This window comes from Eptesicus fuscus, chromosome 5, assembly GCF_027574615.1.
Source record: "Eptesicus fuscus isolate TK198812 chromosome 5, DD_ASM_mEF_20220401, whole genome shotgun sequence".
NCBI classification, from domain to species: Eukaryota; Metazoa; Chordata; class Mammalia; order Chiroptera; family Vespertilionidae; genus Eptesicus; species Eptesicus fuscus.
The window spans coordinates 5,455,226-5,476,922 of NC_072477.1; the positions used below are offsets into that span (position 1 = coordinate 5,455,226).

Genomic DNA, 21,697 nt, shown 5'->3' on the forward strand with positions numbered 1-21,697 from the left:
AGAGAGAGAGAAAGAGACTGAGAGAGAGGAGGGGTAGTGCCATCTGTTAAGCACTCTGTAAGGAACTCAATTTTGAGAACCTGATGTGGACTGTATAACTAAATCACCCTGATCCCTATGAAATGGCCACTGTTAGTGGGCCCTTGTATTGATGAGGAAACGGAAGGACACAGAAGTTAATGGCATGTCCGAGGTTACCCAACTAATAAATGATGGGGCTGGGATAAGGACCTAGGCAACGCATTTTTGAAGTTCAAAGCAAAGGATTATTAGTTATCCTACTTTTATAAATAAAGCATAAGTTCTGATATGGTAAATACATTTTTTTGGGTGAAATTCTAGAAAAATGGTTGGTAAATATTGCTCTCATTTAAAATTCAGTGTAAATTTGTTTGAAAGGACATTATAAAGCTTAGAGGCAGACAATATTAGCAAAACTATGACTAAATCTATTACTTCCCAAACCACCAGAAAGGACACCATATTCAGTTGAAAGCTCCTGCCGACAGTCATAAGATCGCAGACCTGGATGTAACCGGAGCCCATCTAGCCCAGCTCCCTTCCTTCTGGATGTGAAGGGCCCTGTCCCAGAAAACCGTCCACACCAAATGCATGCAGAGTTGTGTTCCTTTCCTTCACCCAGTTTAAAGAACGGACTCACATCTGCAATTTACTTTCTGGTCTTCTCTTCACTAGAATTGTGTCCCAAGAAGCTCCAATATTCTATTATCTGGAATTCTTATCATTTTCGTGATATTTCTGAACAGCCTCTGAGATACCCCACAGCTTTATCAATCATAAAAGTAGCATTATCTCCAAGTTCTGACATCTTTCTGCTACTTTCAACTCTCCTAGTTGTCATGTTGTTCGGGAAATGAACCTTGGACCCTTAAATGCTTTGCCTTTAAGTCTGAAGGAAGCTGAGTAAGTGTGTGAGTGGCTAGGATACGACACAGAACCCGAGAACTGATATATGTCAGACTCGGGTTCGGATAAGGAAGGCCAAGTGCTGATGGAGTGAGTCAACCCTAATTCAGGAGGACTCCCACAGCTGCATTAATCTCCCAGTGCCCACAGTCTTAGGCACTTCGCAGGAATATCCATACATCACCATGTGCTACTCTGTTACCAGCTGCTCTGAGTAAATCCCAATGATAACACAACGAGGGTAAAGGTCCCTGCTGCACCACTTCCGGCTGCGGGTCACAGGAACCCAGGTCTGAGAACACAGCTCTGAGTTCAGTGTGTTTCCAGGCCCATGCAGGCATATCTGTTGGCAGAATCTGGGGACACAGCTCTGGGTTCAGTGCGTCTGTGGGCAGAGTGTGGGGACAGCCAGTCCTGAGAGCGCTGGTCCCTTCTCCATCTCATAACTATTCTCGGTCCTTCCTTTTCTCTACTGCCTGTGCTTACACTGTGCTCAAAAGGTACCAATCAAAGAGAAAATCCCCAACACTATTTCTCTGGTCACCATGGGTGGAGCGGAATTATGTTCCATCTGAAGGGGAAGTGAGGTACAGAGGCCACAGAGCACGAGGTAACTCCACTTCTCGGGTTATAATATCAAATTGCCAATAAAGAGCTACTGCTCAGAAAAGTCTAGATAACCTCTTTGTATCTCCTGAAGGGAACTTTTAAACATATTATCCTGAGATTTAATAAATAAAACAAATATTTTAGCCTTACTGGTAAAACTAATCCCATTAAAACTGCAATGAACTGAATTATAGCATTATATTTATTAGAGTCAAACAGAATGTTGTTACAGCAAGTCAAGACAGCCACTTGACTAAGCAAATGTAATTTAAAATGTCCGTGCCTTTGGGTAGAGTAGCTGAGAGCTTTCTTTTTCATTAAAAAAAAAAAAGAGAGAGAGATTTTATATTCATCTTCAGTTGATAAAAAATTCTCTTTCATTTCACTAAAAATCTAAAATGGGTATCCAACTCTTTCAAAGCACTACTATACCCCCAGAACATAAAAGTAAAAAATAAATAAATAAATAAAAACAGACACAAAGATGTCATCAATACTTATTGTCTAGTTTCCCAAAAGTATTAAAATTACTTAGGAAAACATAAAAAATAAAGACAGTCTTCTATAAAGTGTTCTTAGTTAGTCTACCTTGAAAGTCAATAGGGTGTGAAACCGAGGCGGAGGACAGGGAAGGCCAGAATGTGAGGGCTTCCAGCTCGTGAGAACAGCGAGTGATGGCCAAGCAGTACGTCAGAAAATGTGAATCTCACTACTCCTTTTCCATAACAATTACATTTTGCCTTACAGCTTCTTCATTAAATGCCTTACTGATCAATACTTATGAAGTGGATTTCACTCATTTCATCAGAGGAAACACTATCTCATATTCTAAGAACACCGTTTTGTTGGAGCAGTCGATATGTGGAAACAAACTGTCAATGAAAGAATAGTTTAATCAGTGCATACCTTTTCAGCACCACCTATAAAAGAGATCCTTATTGAATTGTTCACTAGGAACAGAAAGCAAGAAATCCAACATACTGACTTAAGTCACTTTTGATATAAGATGACTTTTGACTATAGTCATAGGTGAGAAGAGACTTCAGAACTGTGTTTTGAAAACCACATCTAACCCCTAGCCTGAAGTCCTGAAACTTGGGGAACACTCAGAATGAGCTGGAAGGGTAAGGCTGAATGTTAGGAAGGGCCCTGGAATCGGTGAATGGTGCCCCCAGGCCTATCAGAGGGCTTGCCACTGGCAGGGTAGAGGGGAGGGGCCAGGCTGAGTGTGAAATATTCTTGATAAAAGCCGTGGTTAAAGACAGAAGGTGGATAGGACATTGTTTCAAAGGCACAGGGATGTTCTGTAAACCAAGGGATAAAACGGGACAGAAGGAAAGTCTGAGAGTGAAGGGAAATGAAGAGACAGCACAGAGCAATGTCACAGGCACCTGACACAGCCAGGGCTCACCTGAGCTACTGGGGAGGATTCTTTCCCAGGGAGACAAGAAACAGGAGTTCATGTCACATGCTCTTAGTTTTCTCAGGGAAGAAGGAACAGAGGAGCCTGGGAGGGCCGGAGCTAGAGAGACGGAAACAATACCAGGGCAATGACACAGGTCAGGGAGACAGCGATGCTCCTCTCTGGCCAGGCTGACGTTTGGCTCACCGTGGAGTTAACGGTCACCCGGACACTCTGAGGAAGGGGACTGTGAGAAGGACATGAGCCTGTTAGTTAACGACAACTGTTGACTCTTTCATAGGAAACATGAGGCACTCCGAGTTTAGATTTAGTCTCCAGCTCCTCAGGCTGAGGAAGGTGGCATACAAGAGAACTCTTCCTAAGTTACGCAAAAAGAAAAAAATCTGTTTCCCCATCTGCACTTTCAGGCACATAAAATAAAGTGACATTTCCAACACAGGTTTGTCGAGATCATTAGCTCTGTCAATTAAGACTTTATGCTCGGCAAAATGACCATTGTTGTTTTTTTCTATTCATCTATTAATTCCTAAAAAAAAGTAGCAAAATCTAGAAGTAATCTTATTTATCCCTAAAAAATCCTGATGTGGAAAATGGTTTCCCCCAATATCCACAACGGACATTTGGTATACCTTTCCAAATTGGAGTAATTTATGCCCCCAACCGAGTCACTTCACCAAACCCTAAGCCAGTTTAAGACCCCTCTTCCTCCAAACTATCATGTGCCCTCCAGTAACCTGTGAATTTCTAACACACAGTCTGCAAAATACCTCCATGCACTGCATTTTAAACCATGCTCAATTGCTCCTGAGTTGCTCTGTGGCATTCAGTCATTCACTCACTCACTCATTCATTCAACAAGCATTGATGGAGTGCCCATTCCTGAATGAAATGCTGTGCCAGGAAATGGAAAACAAGTCAGCAGTGGGTCTGCCCTCTCCTGGCCTCCTGCCTGATGGAGGCACCGCTGGGATGAGAGGCAGAAAGTGTCCCGCACAGAGAGCTCCAATAATGGCAGTGCCGGAGAAGGCAGGCTGGTTCTGGGAAGCTGAGCGTGAAGCGGGGAGGCAGTGGGTGGAGGCTCGAAGCGGGAGGGTACGGCCCGGGGGCCGTGCAGCAGACGGTGCCTTGCACAGGACAGGGCTCCGGAGCAGCCTCCACCCACGTGGTCCGTCTCTTCAGTTGTAAAATGAAGACAGGTTTGCTGCCTTTAGGGCCACTGGTAAGTTAGTGTCCTACCAGGGGGAAGGATTTCAATTTAGTAGACTGGTCAGTTAACAGAGATGACGAGAGCGTCTTCTTTAGGGAAAGTACTCCAGCACAGGATGAATCCAAATAAGACGAGGGAGTGGAGGATGGGGAGGGCTCTTTGCCAGTGGGTTGGCTGTGACTCGGCTCCATGGTATGGTCACTACAGGACCCAGGTACCCAGCAAACGTCAGAGCCTTTCTGCCTCTCAGAAAAGAGGAAAGGACATATCGGCACAGGAGGGGGAGCAGGTGCAAGAACCAAGGTATGTGGGCACTGCCCTACCAAGGGCCCAGGGAAAAGGGCCGGTCTGGACGAGGACAGAAAAGTGAAGGAGAAGGGGACGGTGAAGGTAAGGGGAACGCCAGGAAGGATGGAGGGAAGCCAAGGAAACTGAAGTAGACAAAACACCTCCATTCTCTTCAAGCTGGGGCAGAAGACTTCGCTTAGAATGAGGGGCACTGTTTTATGATTGTCATTATTTGAGGCGAGATAATTTCTCGGCCCTTTGGCCCCTGATTATATTCAGTGTTCACTCAGTCACTGGAGAGCTAATATTCCACTTCAGTCCCAAACTGACAGCTTTCTGAGAGCCGAGCTCTCTGAATAAAGACGCTGGGAACAGTTGCTTCTACACTGGTCGTCTTAAGCAGCATCGAATCCAACACAGAAACGCATCTGAGTCGCTTCAATTTTCAGTTACTTATGAAAAGCAGGCAATTGGAAGGCCTCCACACAGCCTCCCTTACATGCTTCTGGATTTATTTTGGTCTCGTCAAGGCCATATACCTGTTTCTGTTCTTTGAAACAGATGAAAATTGTGAAGCATAAGGAAACTGTAAGCTATTCCGGACAGATTGTGATAGCACGTTGCTCTTCCAATACCCTACAGTCCAAGAGGCTACCTGTTCCCTCGGTGCTGCATCCAGGCCTTCAGTCCAGACCTCCTGGCCCGAGGGTGGAGCACAGGAAACACCATTTTTAACACGTTTCCCAGGTGACTTATGCTCTAGCTGAGTCCAGGAACTGGGTTTACTGCTAGCTTCCACCAAGCAGAACAGTGAAATCTTTGCTGATTAAACCCCTCCCTGCACATACACATAACGATGGCAAAATGCAATCTGGGAGAAACTAAATTTCACACTAGGGTTTCTGGCCCCACCTTTGTCCAGAGCTTCCCATTGAGGTTCTAAGACACCAAAACCCAGCCAAATCGAATAAAAAACACATTTTCCTCCTTAAATTACTGTGTATTTTCTAATATTTTGTATTGTACGGATTATAACTTAAAAAATAATTTCACTCAACAAAAAGGTCAAAAGAGTCTCTCCTAGTTGGGCCAAGACTCCAGCCACAGTCCTGTTTCTCAGGATCTCTCTCATCCAGTTTTTGACCTGCCCTGCCAATAAGGACAATTTACTCAGCAAACATTATTCCATGCCAAAGACATCAGGTAAGGAGCTATGGAAACAAAAGTGAAGGAAGTCTGCTCTCAGCCCTGCAGGAGCTCAAATGGCCATTAAAGGAATGAGTGAAACGAAGCAGGTGACTCATTAATGAACAGTTACTTCCAGATCTGCTGAGCAGGGAAGAGGCAGGTAAATGCTGTGCATCTTTCTTTCCCACAGCAGATCCTTTGTGACCCATCAGCCCCACTCAAGTCAAAATGCTGATGACCCAAACACCTACTTCAGGAACTAATCACACCTGTTTTCAGAGCACTGGTCAGTTTGTGCAGAAGAGGATCTGACTCAGTGAAGCAGTACCTGAATTTCACTATTATCCAGATCAACTCTAACAGTAGCAATCCTATCTTATAAATATGGAATAAGCAAATTGACCGTAACTCCAAGACAAAGATGGCGGCGCCCACAGCCAATAAGGAGGGAATATGCAAATTGATGCGACAAGGCTAGAGGTGGAAGGCGGCTCTGGGCCGGAGCGAAGGCAGAAAGGCGGCTCCGGCTAGAGCGAAGGTGGTGTCAGCAGCCAGGGGAAGAAAGGAAGAAAGAAATTTCTTGCACAAATCTTCGTGCATCAGGCCTCTAGTAAAAATAATAATTATCATTTGAGTGCCTAGTACGAGGCACATAAAATGCCCTAGGTAGACATTAATGAATTCCAACCTCACAGGAACACTACAAGATGGGTGCTACCATCACCCCTATTTTCCAGATAAAGCACAATGGCCCAGAAGAAACTGCTCCAGGCCCAGCTGGGAGTGGAGGAATTTCAGAAACCATTCACCTACCCATCCCAAGTGCTATCTCTGTATAACACCTATCATAGCAGAATGATTTTCAGCTGGGTGTGCCCACAAAGCCTTACATGTGTGTGAAGATTCGTGCTTCACAAAGTGCTCTTACCCTTCTCATTTAATTTGCCCAGTACCAACATACGGCACTGACTGGCACCTCCATTACTGGATGGGAAAAGTGAGGCTAAGTGACCTGCCATCTTTTAGGTTATTTAAAGGCAGAGCTGTAACTCAAAACCAGGTGTCCTGATTCCAAACCTGCACCCTTTCCAGTGCATAACACGAATGCAGAAAAAGGGGGACTTGTGGTGCCCTAGAACAGTGACATGTATTTTTTTAAATATATATATATATATATATATATACACACACACACATATTTTTATTTCAGAGAGAAAGGGAGAGGGAGAGAGATAGAAACATCAATGATAAAAAAGAATCATTGATTGCTGCCTTCTGCACGCCCCCTACTGGGGATCGAGCCCACAACCCAGGCATGTGCCCTTGACTGGAATCGAACCTGGGACCCTTCAGTCCATAGGCTGATGCTCTAACCACTGAGAAAACCAGCTAGGACACGGCATGTATTTTTAAGGATTTTAAATCAAGAGCTAAGCATCTAGCCCTTTATCAATTGATCCTCTTGCCAGAGTAAGTTTTAACAGGAGAGCTATTACTGTTCCAAGACCTATACCAGACGAGGTGATATTTTTCCCCATCTGACCACTCTTAAGCCACAAATTCTTCTACAAAATTAGATTTTAATGTAAAAATACTAGTAATGTACTTGACATGACCCATAAACAGGGGGAAAAGGTCTTAGAACTTTCCATCCTTGCCATTTCCTGAAAAACAGCTCCCACAAGGTTCAATGACGTACTTCTAAAAGTACTTTCTCCTCCTCCAAACTATCCTAAAACATCTCAGGGGCTGATTATTTAAGTGGTCAGTTTTATGGAAGACCTGACAGGTGGAAATACAACTGAACTACAATGGAAAAAAATTCCCTTCTGTCTGGAAAATGTCTAACCATCATTTACATGCAAAGAAGCAGGTAACAGTTTGATAAAAACAACACACTTCAGAGTCAATTTACTTTAAGAATTGAATCTTTTGTGAATTTTTCATTATGGTTGTAACCTGAAAGTTAAAAGGCAATAAGACCTCTAAATTAAGGTCTTAATCATCAGATTAAAGGGAGAAACAAATCTTCTGTTTCTGCAAATACCTGGCCACTTCATGCATCAAATATTGCTTTTAAACCACCAAATACCAAAACTTTAGTTCTATATATTAATACTAGAGGCCCAGTGCACGAATTAGGTCCCTCGGCCTGGCGGGTGAACAGGGCCACGGGAGGTTGGCTGTGGGAGCACACTGAATACCAGAGGGCAGCCCAGTAGGATCGGGCCTAAACGGGCAGTCAGACATCCCTCTCACAATCCAGGACTGCTGGCTCCCAACTGCTCGCCTGCTTGCCTTCCTGATTGCCCCTAACTGCTTCTGCCTGCCAGCCTGATCACCCCTAACCACTCCCCTGCCAGCCCGATTGCCCCTAACTGCCCTCCCCTGCAGGCCTGATCACCCCTAACTGCCCTCTCTTACAGGCCTGGGTCCCCCCAACTGCCCTCCCCTGCAGGCCCAGTCGCCTCCAACTTCTCTCCTCTGCCCTCCTGGTCACCCCTAACTGCCCTCCCCTGCAGGCTTGATCGCCCTCAACTGCCCTCCCTTGCAGGCCTGGTCCCTCCCACTGCCCTCCCCTGCTGTCCATCTTATGGCGGCCATCTTGTGTACACATGGGGGCAGCCATCTTGTGTGTTGGAGTGACAGTCAATGTGCATATCACTCTTTTATTAGATAGATAGATAGATAGATAAATAGATGTTCCATATAAAGCTCCAGATAATCACCATAAGGAGTTTTGTTTTAACCCTTTGCACTCGCTTGCTTTTTTCTCGATTCCTTTATTCTAATGCTAACCGTGTCGAGTCACACTCGACATCCAAGTGCAAAAGGTTAAACACAAGGTTAGAGGAGAAACCAAGATGGCAGCAGAGGTAAACACCTGAAATTGCTGCCTCGCACAACCACTTCAAAACTATAACTAAAAGACAAAACGGACATCATCCAAAACCACAGGAAGGCTGGCTGAGTGGAAATTCTACAACTAGAAGGAAAGAGAAAAGCACACTGAGACTCAGAGGAGGTGTGGAAGTTAAGTGCAGAGGTACGGAGACACGCGCGCAGAAAGGGCTGGCAACTTAGTATGCAGTTGTCTTTTTCAATCAGGAAGGAGACACAAGCTCCTGACTGCTCTGAACTCCAGTTCCGAGCAAGACTCTGGGGACCCAGACTCATAAAGGGAGAAACTGGACTGTCTGGCTTCGAGCAGAACTCAAGGGCGGCTTTCTCTCAGAGGTGCTTGCAGCGATTACTGCAGGACACTGAGACCCGGGGCCTCTTAGGGCAGGGCTGAGGATCAGCCATAGCTGTTTGCTCCGCCCGGTTGATTCCCTGAGACCCCGCCCCACCCAAGCTGTGCGCAGAGGCTTTTGCATATGAATGGCCTGGCCCTTTGCAATCTAAAATTACCTAACCAACTGCAGCTGGGTCAGAGAGACCCAGAACATCCAAAAGAAGGCCCAAGGCCCTACAGCAGCTTGCACTGCTTCACAGCTGGGCCTCATCTGGGCACCTCCAAACCCCAAACAAAAAAGAGGAATCTGCAGATCTCTCTATAGCTCCTGCAGGGTGGCCTCAGGCAGAGGCTAATTTAGCATCTCCTTAGAGATCCAGTGGTCAGAGTGGGACCATCCAGATTACAACTCATCAGATCCATAAGGGACACACTCAGGGGGCAGACTCAGTGAGCACCAAAGCCCCACTGAAGCAAGTCTTGCCCCATAAGGGTGTCTCCAGCACAGAAGTTCTCCCAGCATAGACACAGCTGATTCTCACAGCTAATTGGCCTGGAGGTCAATTCCTCCCAGTGATACCAACAACAATCAAGGCTTAACTACAACAAGACTGTGCACACAGCCCACAAAGGGGTGCACCAAGAGGGTCCACCTCAGGTAACTGGGGAGGCTAAGCCACTGGGCCCTTTAGGACACCTAGCACACAAAGCCACTCTTTCAACACAGGGAAGCAGCCAAAATGCGGAGACAAAGAAACAGGTCACAAATGACAGAAACGGAGGAAAGTAAACTACTGGATATAGAGTACAAAACCATGGTTATAAGGTTTTTCAAGAATTTTCTAGAAACCGCCGATAAATTTAGTGAGACCTTCGAGGATATGAAAAAGGACCAACTAGAAATTAAGCATACAACTGACTGAAATAAAGAATAATATACAGAGATCCAACAGCAGACTAGAAGATTGCAAGAATCAGGTCAAAGATTTGAAATACAAAGAAGCAAAAAACACCCAACCGGAAAAGCAAAAAGAAAAAGAATCCAAAAATATGGAAGATAGTGTAAGGAGCCTCTGGGACAACTTCAAGCGTACCAACATCCAAATTATGGGGGTGACAGAAGAAGAGAGAGAGCAAGATACTGAAAACCTATTTGAAGAAATAATGACTGAAAACTTCCCCCACCTGGTGAAATAGACTTACAAGTCCAGTAAGCGCATAGAACCCCAAACAAAAGCAATCCAAAGAGGACCACACCAAGACACATCATAATTAAAATGCCAAGAGCAAAAGACAAAGAGAGAATCTTAAAAGCAGCAAGAGAAAAACAGTTAGTTACCTACAAGGGAGTACCCATATGACTGTCAGCTGATTTCTCAACAGAAACTATGCAGGCCAGAAGGGAGTGACTAGAAATATTCAAAGTGATGAATAGCAAGGACCTACAACCAAGATTACTTTACCCAGCAAAGCTATCATTCAGAATTGAAGGTCAAATAAAGAGCTTCACAGATAAGAAAAAGCTAAAAGAATTCACTACCAAACCAGTATTATATGATATGCTGAAAGGTATTCTTTAAGAAAAGGAAGAAGAAAAAGGTAATGATAAAAATTATGAACAACAAATACATATCTATCAACAAGTAAATCTAAAAATCAAGTGAATAAAAAATCTGATGAACAGAATAAACTGGTGAATGTAATAAAATCAGGGGCATAGAAAGGGAGTGTACTGACAATTCTCAGGGGGAAAGGGGTGTGGGAGGTGCGGGAAAAGACGGGACAAAAATCGTACACCTATGGATGAGGACAGTGGGGGGCAGGTAAGGGCAGAGGGTGGGGTGGGAACTTGGTGGAGGGGAGCTATGGGGGGAAAAAAAGAGGAACAACTGTAATAATCTGAACAATAACGATTTATTAAAAACAAACAAAAAAAACCAACACAAGGTTAGAAGCACAGATGTGGAAGAATCAAGATTTCTTAGTTTTCTAAAAATGTATATGAGAGTTAGCGAGGGACTACAGACTTCAATGTCAAAGGTAAAGCAATGAGGCTTCCAGAAGCAAACATACAAGAACACCTCAATGATCCTGCACCGAAAGGTTTCCCAGCCTCAGCAGTACTGAGTTGGCTGGACCCTGCTTGGTTTTGAGGTCGTCCTGAGCGCTCCAGGGTCAGCAGCATCCCTGGCCCAGTTTTGAGAGCCAAAGGGCAAATTGCTCTTGGTTGAGAACTTTGGGCTAGACAAAGAGTTCTGGAAGGAGAGAGTGACAAAACTGTCTTATAAAGGACACACATCCAGAAGAAAATGCCAAATTATAAATGGGCAATGGAAGGAGGAGGGAGGTGGGGAGTTACTAATATTTACCATTTCTGTTTGAGGTGATGAAAATGATCTGGAGATAGACAGTGGTGATGGTTGCACAACATTATGATGTAACTACTGCCAATGAATTGTACACTTAAATAAGGTCAAACATTTTTAATTTTGCATTAAAAACTTAGTAATATAATATACTCTCCCCCAAAAGACACACTGAATTTTGAAGATTTACTATTTAAAAAGTAAACTGTATCATTAATCAATTTATATTGATCATATGCTTAAAAGATAATCTTTGGTTATATTGAGTTAAATTAGGTATCTTACAATTTTGTTTTAAATGAGTAAAAGATTTGCATGCTTCCCTAAGTAGGATATCCAAGTAGCTAATAAGCAAATGAAGACATGCCCAACACTATCAACCATCAAAGAATGGAAGTCAGAACTACAACCAGACCCTCCTGTGCACCTACAGGAATGCCTACCAAACCCAGTGCTGGCAGGGGGTAGGACAGCTGGGAAGTCCAGGTACAGTGGAGTGTAAATTGTTCAGCCACTTTGGAAAGCGGTTTACCAATGTCGGCTGAAGCTTCCTATAAGATTGCCCAATACCCCAGCAACTGTTCTCCCCCGAGAGTTCCCAGAAGAAAGGAACACATAAATCCACAAGACATATACAAGAGGACTAAGAGCTGCTTCACTTATAATAGACAAATGCTGGGAAAAACAAAATGCCCATCAGGAGGATGGATAAGCAGAGTGTGGAATGTGCACAATGGGAAACTACACAGCAAGAGAGTTACCTACTCCTACACCCAGCAGCACGGATGGATCTCACAGCACTGCATTGAGCAGAAGGCAGAGGTGGGCGAGACTCCACACAGGGGGATTCTACCTACAGAAAGCTTGTCAACGGAAGAAAGTAACCCATGGTGACAGAGATGGAATAGTGGTCACCTTCTGAATAGGGGGCTGGTACTGACTAGGGAAGGAGATGGGAGTTTCCTACTGTGCTACGAAAGTTCCACAGCTTAATCTCCGTGTGGTTCTTTAGGATAGAAGCTAACCTGTATTTAATACATGTATACTTTACATGTCTAAGCTAAATCTCAATTCAATAAAACTAATAATAGTTGCCCGGCAGTGTTGGCTCAGTTGGTTGGGGCACGTGTGGGAGGCAACCAATAGATGTTTCTCTCTCACCTCTCCCTCTCTCTCTCAGCATGTCCTTGGGTGAGAACTTAAAAAGAAAAAACAACAACCAAAACTAAAAGTCCACAAGAGTCAACAACCCAAGCTGTTCACCATTTTACTACAGTGGTTACTAAATGTCCCCTACCACTGTTCCTATTATATATTTGTTCTATTTATATTGGCCATTTTAAAGAATAACTGACAGTCAAAATGTCATTATTACTATTATATAATTCATCAGTAGGTATATATTATTTTTACTTTTTTTCTGTTACTTGCCATATATGATGTCTGGAAACACCATAAATAAATCTCATTAAAAAGTTTATAATGATTAATGTTTGGAAATTATTATTGATCTTTATTGTCTTTAGAGTCTAGCTATGTTTTGTATGTGGCAAACTCCTAAAGCACTTGAATCTTTCCTGCCTCTGAATTTCTCTTGGCAGTTTTTGTCTAGAATTTTGATCCTATGCCAACTACTGAAATATTTCTATTGCCATAAACTGTTATTCAAATGTTTTATTGTCATTTAGCTTTTCCCTATTTCTAAGTCCTAAATATACCCACAGCTCACTAACTCAAGGGGACTCCATTTCACACCTGCAGTAGGTTCACGGAAACATGCCCTATCACAGAAGCTGTATCTAGGTCGTCCCTCAGGTTAGCCTACTTGCCTGTTAACAGGAAGCCAATGTCCGTCTGGTTCTAGAACCACAGCCACTAATCCACGTTAGACAAATAAAAAGACCACCCAAGAGCGAGGACTTCAAAACCGATGGTAGAGTTTCTGATATAAACGCTGCCAAATAAAAACTGGCTTATTAATTTTAAATGACTTCACAGCATTTAAGGGAAAACATGAGACTGACACCAAGATTTTAAAACTCATTAGAGTCGGTCCTGAAATCACTGACACATTTAAATTGAAAGCTGCTTGTCTGACAGCTTTTCGTTCAGACATGCTATTGTGTGTCACCACGGTTAAGGTTGGGTGAGCACTTCCATTAAAACCTTCACTTTCACAAGCTTATAATTCCATAATAAAAATTTGCTCCAGGCTTGACTTTTGCATACAAAAGATTTCTGCTTGAAAAATATATTCCAAAGCACAAAATAAACCTGTCTGGACTGAAAACTCAGGTACAAGATTACTTTTGGTGTGCCCTGGAAAATAAGCTAGAAAATTTCTAAAATAAGCTAGAAATTTAGGATTGGAAATTTCCTTTCTCAACTATAAAGGTCAAAAATAGAGAAAGGTTGGTAAAGCCAGTTAGGGAGGAAGGGGAAAAGATAAAACCAATTTAGTCCAGAAACCTCAAGATCATCCTTAACACCTCACAAACTCTTCACATCCAGTTTATCACAGATAATGTGAGTCTACCTTCAAATATTTCTCAAATTCCTCAGGCTATCAGGCCTTCCGGCCTCCCTGGTGACAGGCTATCTTTAAATAAGCAGGCAAACCCAGGCTGATCTGATGGGGAGGCTCCCCATGGCTCCTGGTCATGCAGGTCAGAAATTCCAGAGCTTGTTGAAGGCCCTCAGGCCTGACTTCTGCCACATTTTTGGCCCGCTCCCTCCCTCCCTCGCGGACTCCCTCCCTTCCTTCCCACACCCTCAGTCCTGCTCCTAGGTAAAGGACTTTCGGTTTCGCCCTCACCTTTTACATCCAGTACAGGAGCTCTCCTAATGACATTGCTGAATTGCTCAAAGTACAGAGACCCAGCTCTGGTTAAATATGTTAAGAGCATGCTTTACGTTTTAAAAACACATTTATATCCACTGATATCTCTGCTGCATTCCAAGTCTGAGAGTGAGACAGGGTAGACTGTAATTTTGGAAACTGAGTTTGCGCCACTTAGGCAGGTAATCAGCTGCTAATACCCACATATCACACTGGCCTGAGCCACACAAGCCACAGGCACCCCAGGGAGATGCTTGTGCCAGACGTGGGGAGCTGGTTCCAGGGTGCTGCCTCTGTTGAGCTCAGGCTGTCTTCCGTCTCCTCACTGCCCCACTCGCCCCAGCCTCACACCTTCGCCGACACTTCCCTCAACCAGACAAGCCGGCCTTCCAAGCCCCTGCTCAGGTACCACCTGACGCCTCAGGCCTCACACCGCAGCCTCCTAAAGTTTACCAGTTTTCCTTTCCAACATTGCCTGCCAATTATTTCCCTCCCATCTCTACTATAAACTTCCAGAAGGCAAGGACCTCATATTACTTTTCTAGGTCCTTACAGGATCCACCACTGAACTGGAAGAAAAGCAAGCATTCAAACTTCATTATTAGCAGAAAATAAAAACAGGAACACTGTTACTATATTTTTTCTGATGAGATGAAATGAAAATAAAAATAAACACAGTACCCATACTGTGTTTTCGACTACTAATTTTTAGAACCCACTTTTTCTTTCAAGTTGAAAGAATTAAGTTAATTGTGAGAGGACATTACCTGAATCACGACATGTGACAAAGCTCAAGGACTCAAGAACACTGGTGGGCCCAAAAGGAATGACTGTCCAGAAACAGAGTTCAGGTCTAAAGTGTCGTCATCGTAGGGCACTGTGCCACAGTCATGTGTGAGGTGGAGACCCAGTCATTCCCAGGACAGGCGGGGAGAGGGTCAGGAGGAACACACACTTGGATGTTTGCACATGCGCAGGCAGGGGAGGGCCATTCACGGGGTGACACAAAGAACTCGGTCAGGAAGCCTGGCTGGCAGGGACTCATGCGGGGACTCGGCAGCAGAAGGGCACGCATCGTCTACAGGCGGATCAGGTAAGAAGGTGAAGAACTCAAGGAAGTGAGCATCGGGTGAGGAGGAGGTGAAGACAGAAGCTGACAGTGTTCTGGAAGTACACGCACAGCACCCAATCTTCTGCAGAGTATAGAAGGATTTTTTTTTTTTAACAGAGAAAATACAACAGCCCATAAAAATATAAACCAGTTATCTGGAGAGCTGCTAGCTAAAATCCTTAAGGCAGAGGATCTGAAATTCTTCCCTCACCGCAAATTTCATCTCGTGGGAGAGAGAAGAAAGGACAGGACACAGACGTCGAGGGCCACAGAATCTTAAGCAGAGTGATGGCTTGTTCTGTTACACTGGGGACGGCCATCATTCACATCATTCACGCTGGCTCCTGAGGTCCCATCAGGTTTAGTATTTGTCGCAGTAGGGACTAAGTGTCTTTGTACAAACTTGAAAAAGCTGCCTGTGAGGATGCAGCTCTGCAGGGTCTCAGCTTGGGGAGTGGGGAACAGGCTGGACTCTGACCACTCACCTCCCACAGAGGCTTTGCCATATGGGCCTTCCACGTGGAGACCTAGAAGACGACTGGTTCCCCCCGTGGACGAGCTCTGTGTGAGCCTCCTGTGTGACAGGCAGTGTGCTGGCAGTGGTGTCACACTGGCGCCCAGCAGAGAAAGGTCCCAGAGGAGACAGGTAACAAATAAAACAACCATTCGACAGTGACAGATGCTATCAAAGAAACAGCATGCCTAGCTGTGGTGGTTAATTTTATGTGTCAACCTAGCTGGGCCACGGTGCCCAGATTGTTCACACATTATTCTGGATGAGAGTAACATTTACATTGGTGGACTCCTGAGTAAAGCAGATTGCCCTCCCCGATGTGAGTGGGCCTCATCCATCAGTTGAAGGCCTGAGTAGAACAAAGGCTGACCTCCCCCAAGCAAGAGGGAACTCCGCAGAAGACGGCCTTCAAACTTGAACTGCAGCATCAGCTCTTCCCTGGTTCTACTCTGCTGGTTTGTCCTGAAAATTCTGGACTTGCCAGCCTCTATAATCACCTGAGCCAACTTCCTAAAATAAGTCTCCTTCTATTTATATGTACATACATCCTGTTAGTTCTGTTTCTCCGACTAATACACTAAAACAGAGTTGATAAGGGAGAGCTACTTTATGGCGAGGAAAAGCCTCACTCAGGACGTGACATTTGAGCTGAAACCAGAGTAGATGGCAAAGCCCTGAAGCCAGATGAAGCTGGGCAAGCCCTGGGAACTGATCAAAGCCAGAACAGGGCCATGGTCTGGTGAAGACCAGAGGATGGTCCAGGGGGCTGTGCTAATACCGCTGAGCCTGGGGCAGAGTTGGGCACCTGTGCAATAGGCCCTGCTCAGTACTCACTTCTTTATTTCCCAACCTGGCCGGCAGGCACCCACCTCTTTTCTACAGAGAAGGGAACTCAGACACCACCTTAACCTGACAAGATTTACCTAGCAGGTGAGAGGTTCAGACTAAGGAACGACCTTTCTTCTCCAGGACACTGCATCCTTTAACGCATTGTTGACAAAGACATTGATGGAAAAGTCAAAGCTAGCCAGCTGGGTGCAGAATGGACAGCAGGGCAGGTCGGAAGAACTGCTCTTAACAAGAAACTACTACATTACATGGGCACTTTTTTGGATAATCTGCCCAGCAGAGACTTAGTGCTAAAAAGAATTTCAACAATGGTACAAAACATGGTCCATGTCTTGAAAATGATGAAAATTAGGCACATGTTTAGGATGAGTAATTTACAAAATCAGAAACCGTAAGTAAGGACACAATAAGAACAATATCTTATACTACATTTAACACAAATTCATAATGGTCAAGGTCAGCTATCAGGAACAAACAAGGACACAGGGCAGGGCATTTCAGCAAGACAGCCAGAGGCTCCAACAAAGATATAGGAACTGGAAACTCTCCAGAGAATATGCAAGCCTGGACTGATTTTCCTAAGGTTCTTGTGTTCCACATTGTTTCTATCATTAAAAGTCAAATCGAGCCCTAGGCAGTTTGGCTGCATGGTTAGAGAGTCAGCCCATAGACCGAAGGATCATGGGTTCGATTCCAGGCATGTACCTTGGTTGCAGGCTTGACCTCTGTCTCTCTCTCACACAGATGTTTCTCTCTCTGCCTCTCCACTCTCTCTAAAAATCAATGGAGCAAATATCCTCGGGTGAGGATTAACAACAGCAAAAATGTCAAATCGATAAGGATAATACAAGAGAGAGGACCACTGGCTTTCTCACACCTTGAGGGGGCCCATGGGCCTGCAGCTTCCTCTAGGCGTGAACGTCTCCCACCTCTGCACAGCTGAGACCAAGGGGGGACAGGAGGGCTTTCCTTCAGGGAGCTGGAAGACCCTGCCAGCAGGCAAACCCGGGGCAGGCACACAGATGGCCCTACAGGTACAGCTTTGCAGTCAGCAAGCCAAGGCACAGGCCCGCTTTCTGTAAAGTATCAGCCAGAAAGATTTAAGCAAGACTGCTCTGCCCTTAAAACCAGACCACTTCTGTGCCCCCAAATTAAGACCAAAACAGCCTAACAGACAGACTGAGGCTCAGCCAGCGGGTGACTAGGATGGGCTGGGGTCTAGCTGATACGCTGTGAAGCCAGCCCAGGCCAGGGCGCCCTGAGCCTCAGGCAGCCTGCTCCACAGCTGGGATTCCTACCTACAAAGGAAGGACTAACACCGCTCTCACCAAGTGACTGTAAGATTAAAGCAGCACTAGGGAAGGTCACTCTGACCAGGTGGGTGAGTGGCATGGACATCGGCTGTGGCTCTGGGTTCCCTAGCATGTGCTCTGGAACCGCTCCAACCCACCTGGACGCACCTGGGTTGGTCCCACAAAGACTCAGTGCAGAACACTTATGTATCACAGGAAAAGGCCCCCAGTCAACTCAGATAAATAACCTGAAAACAGAAATCATTCTTTCCCTCCTCCGCCCTGGAATCTCTACCCAGTTCCTGTTATCACAACCCAAGAAATAAATCTCGATTCATTGCTCATGACTCAAACACCTCCAGGCAATTCCATGGGTGTTCTCCCCCCTCCACCTGCCCTCTGCCTCTGCTCCTTTCCCCTCACCCCGCGGTCAGAAGATGTGACCCTGCCATGAAGCTCCAGAGAACAGAATGTCACAGATGGAACACATTCACCTCGAGGGGAAAACTGAAGTGGGAAGGAGATCAGGAGAATGATGTCTAGAATCAGTATCCAAAGCCAGGCTTTCAACTTGATACTAAGTTTGCAACGTTTTTGGAAGTCTAAAAAGGTATTTCAAAATAAAAAGTTTTTTAAAAAAATCTTGCATCTCTGTCAATACTAGTCCCTGTCCCCAGGTGTGGTACCTTGCACTTGAGAGACAATAAATACTAGTTGAATAAACAATCAAGATACGATGGGTTAAAAACAGAAAGACAGTAAATCCAAGGTCAGGAGGAGGTGGTGGGCTGGTTCATCTGGGAAGGAGACTCTTACACTGGTTTCTAGGCGGAGTCTCAGCTGACTACAGAGATACCCTGCTCTTCCACCTCCCCCCTGTACCCCCCACTACCTGGGAAGACAATGTGGAAAACACCCTTACAAAAACTGCCACCAGAGGAGATGCCGTCACAGAAATGCACTGCATGTTGTTCCTCCCAGTGCCGCTCCAGTCCACAATCTACACACACATCTACAACAGCTTCAGATGCTGACTCAGTGCCCGAGTCTCGGGGTGTTGGGATCTTTAAAGTATGCTAATGCCCGAAGGTCTTTCTTCCACCGGATGCTCATTCCTAAGGCCTTGTGTCTGATCAGACTTCTATGTGAGCATCAGCAAAAAGCTATCTCTGGCAATCTACCTCCTGTGCTGCTCTGTCACGAGGAGAACACAAAAAATGGGAGAAGTGACTGCTTGTATTCAGCCACAACTGCTACACGTCTTCCTCGGCCTCTTGGGGCCCTGTTTTCAGCATGTTGTGAGTATGCCTACTCCAATCTTCTGCCATGACAGCCTGGAAGGAGAAGCTGCCTGTTCAAGGAGAACAGCCAATTTGACTGCCTACTTGACTGCCTACTCGACTGCCTGAAGCGTGAGGCAGGACATGGGGACATTGCTGCAATGGATGCAGCCTTGAAGTGACATTCACACAGTCAATGGATAAACGAGTCCCTCTATCCACATGCCTTCCCCTGCACTTCTCGAACTGTTTGATCGATACCAAAGAGGAAACACACGTGGGACAAATCATTCAATTATGAGGTCAATGGCAAACAGTAACTTTATAGATATGCCTCTATTCTGTGAAACCCTGGCCACTCGCATTCACTTAGAGAGCACCACACTCAAGCTCAAGAGCACATGTGCATGTCCCTGAGAGCCTTTAACGTTTGGACAAGCTGGCATCCCACATGGCAGGGTCCCATCATTAGATGGGATTATCAATGAAATGAGCAGTTCATTCCCAAGATCTCATTTCTTTTTCACTGATATGAATGAAAAATATCTGGACTAGCATTCATCTATGGTTAAGTCAAGTCAAATCTGATATAACATGTTTCATTTTCACACAAATACATTACTTCAGAGCTGGGTTTAAGCCAAATCCTACTTTTCCACTAATTTCTACCACAAAACTGACCATTACATTTCCAGGCAAAACACCCAACTTGGAGCTGCATTCTGGAATGACCTAATGTGGTAGGAGTATTTTTATGGGTTTAAAACTCCGAAGCAGTTGTAAATGCCATTAAACTGTCTTCTGCCGTTAACCCTGTCTTCTCCCCTGGTTTCCTTTTCACAAATTGACAGAAATGTTACCACTTAGGGCTGTCAATGCACACTCACCTTTCCCAGAATCTGGCTGAACCACATTTCTAAATTTAGCTTTGGGTGTCAACATTCCTCAACCATTAAGCTACAGTATGAAGTTTCACCAGCAGGTGCTTCATGTTAACACAAGGTACAGTAATCAGTCCTCAACGCTGTGGATGGGTTCTGGGACTTTAAGCAAAATGACATGTAAGGAAACCAATCTTACCATAGGCCAAGTGATATGAACAAGAGTTAAACTCCTGTGGCATCGCAACAAGACTATCCACACTGAACAAAACGGTTATTCAGGACCTGCTTGAGGCTTCTGGATATACACATGCTATCATCTGTTTAACGCCTCACTGTATACTGAACATCTCAAGAAGGATACAATGTAAATACAATATAAAAACCATTAAACACACACACACACACACACACACACACACACACACACACACACACACAAAACCCAGGCCCCTGTTACCACCAGGAGGACCAGCAGAGGCCCAGAAAGACTGCATTTTGTTTTGGGGTATTTTCCCCCTGGGGGAAAATAATTATACAAATTCATTAAAAGATAGCAAAGAATACCCAAAAATGGGATAATTCAGTGTAGTTAACAAAAATTTCAATAAGGTTTCTGTGATACATGACAAAGTAATCCTAACATTCAGATGGAACAGCAAATGACAAATAATTGTTACAATGATTTTGAAGAACAAGATTGGGAGACTTGCCATGAAAGATTGTTTAAGAGAATGTGGTAAAGCAAGTTAAAGACAGAAAGTAATCTGAACTAGCAAGTGGCCACTAAAAGGCCTTTGACCAAAGAAATATGCTGGGAGGAAAGAACACAGGAAATTCTTTTTCTAGTTTATAGGAGGGAGGGAGGGAGGGGGAGGGCGAGAGGGAGAGAGAGAGAGAGAGAGAGAGGGGAGGAGGGAGAGAGAGAGAGAGAGAGAGAGAGAGAGAGAGAGAGAGAGGGAGAGAGACAGACAGACACACACACACACAGACACTCTGGATAAAAAATGCCATGCAGAGAAATCTCCCTGAAGGAACTGCTAATCAGAGGACATTAGTGCCAGTGCTTCTTCTCATTTGGAATAAAATTCCTAAAGCCTGAAGCAGATATAAGGCTGGACTATGAGCTTTCACCACCACAGACACATGGAACTGAGTCGTGCTCGCTGTCACATGGCTGGTGTATCGTGAGACAGTGGCCAACAGCTGTGGCTGGCAGACCCTCCAGCCAGCATCAGCTCAGAAGAAAATCAATGGGTTTTGGTTCAGATGTACTCCTTAGTGCAGGCCCCAGGAAGATGACTTTAAATGGGAAGTCAAATTAAAAAAAGCAAAATCTAGTTCTAGAATTTGAACCCCAAAATGGTATGCAAGTGTTTGTGAGATATGACACAGGCATTTCTCTGAGAAGAGGGTTCCCCTGACCCTGAAAAAGGTTGAGTCACAATGCCCGCCCCCCCAAAAAAAAAAACACAAAATCCCACTGAAGGTAGGTGACTGTAATGAAACGGTAACTGTGGACTGATGTGACACTACTCACTTTCTCCCTGAGTGATAATGTGCCATGAAGTAAGTGATCCACTGCAAAAGAGCAGTCCCCCCCCCCCCCATATGATCCTGGAAATGTATACAGATATGGCTTGGTGCTGGTGTGAGAAACCTGGTTCTAATAAAACAACGGCAGTACA

The 21,697-nt window shown here is 44.8% G+C and overlaps 1 protein-coding gene across 5 annotated transcripts in view; it reads right to left on the minus strand.

Annotated features, from left to right (window-relative positions):
* Positions 1 to 21,697, minus strand: part of SETD3 (SET domain containing 3, actin histidine methyltransferase) — a 62,437-nt gene that overhangs the window by 22,794 nt on the left and 17,946 nt on the right. The window lies entirely within an intron of this gene.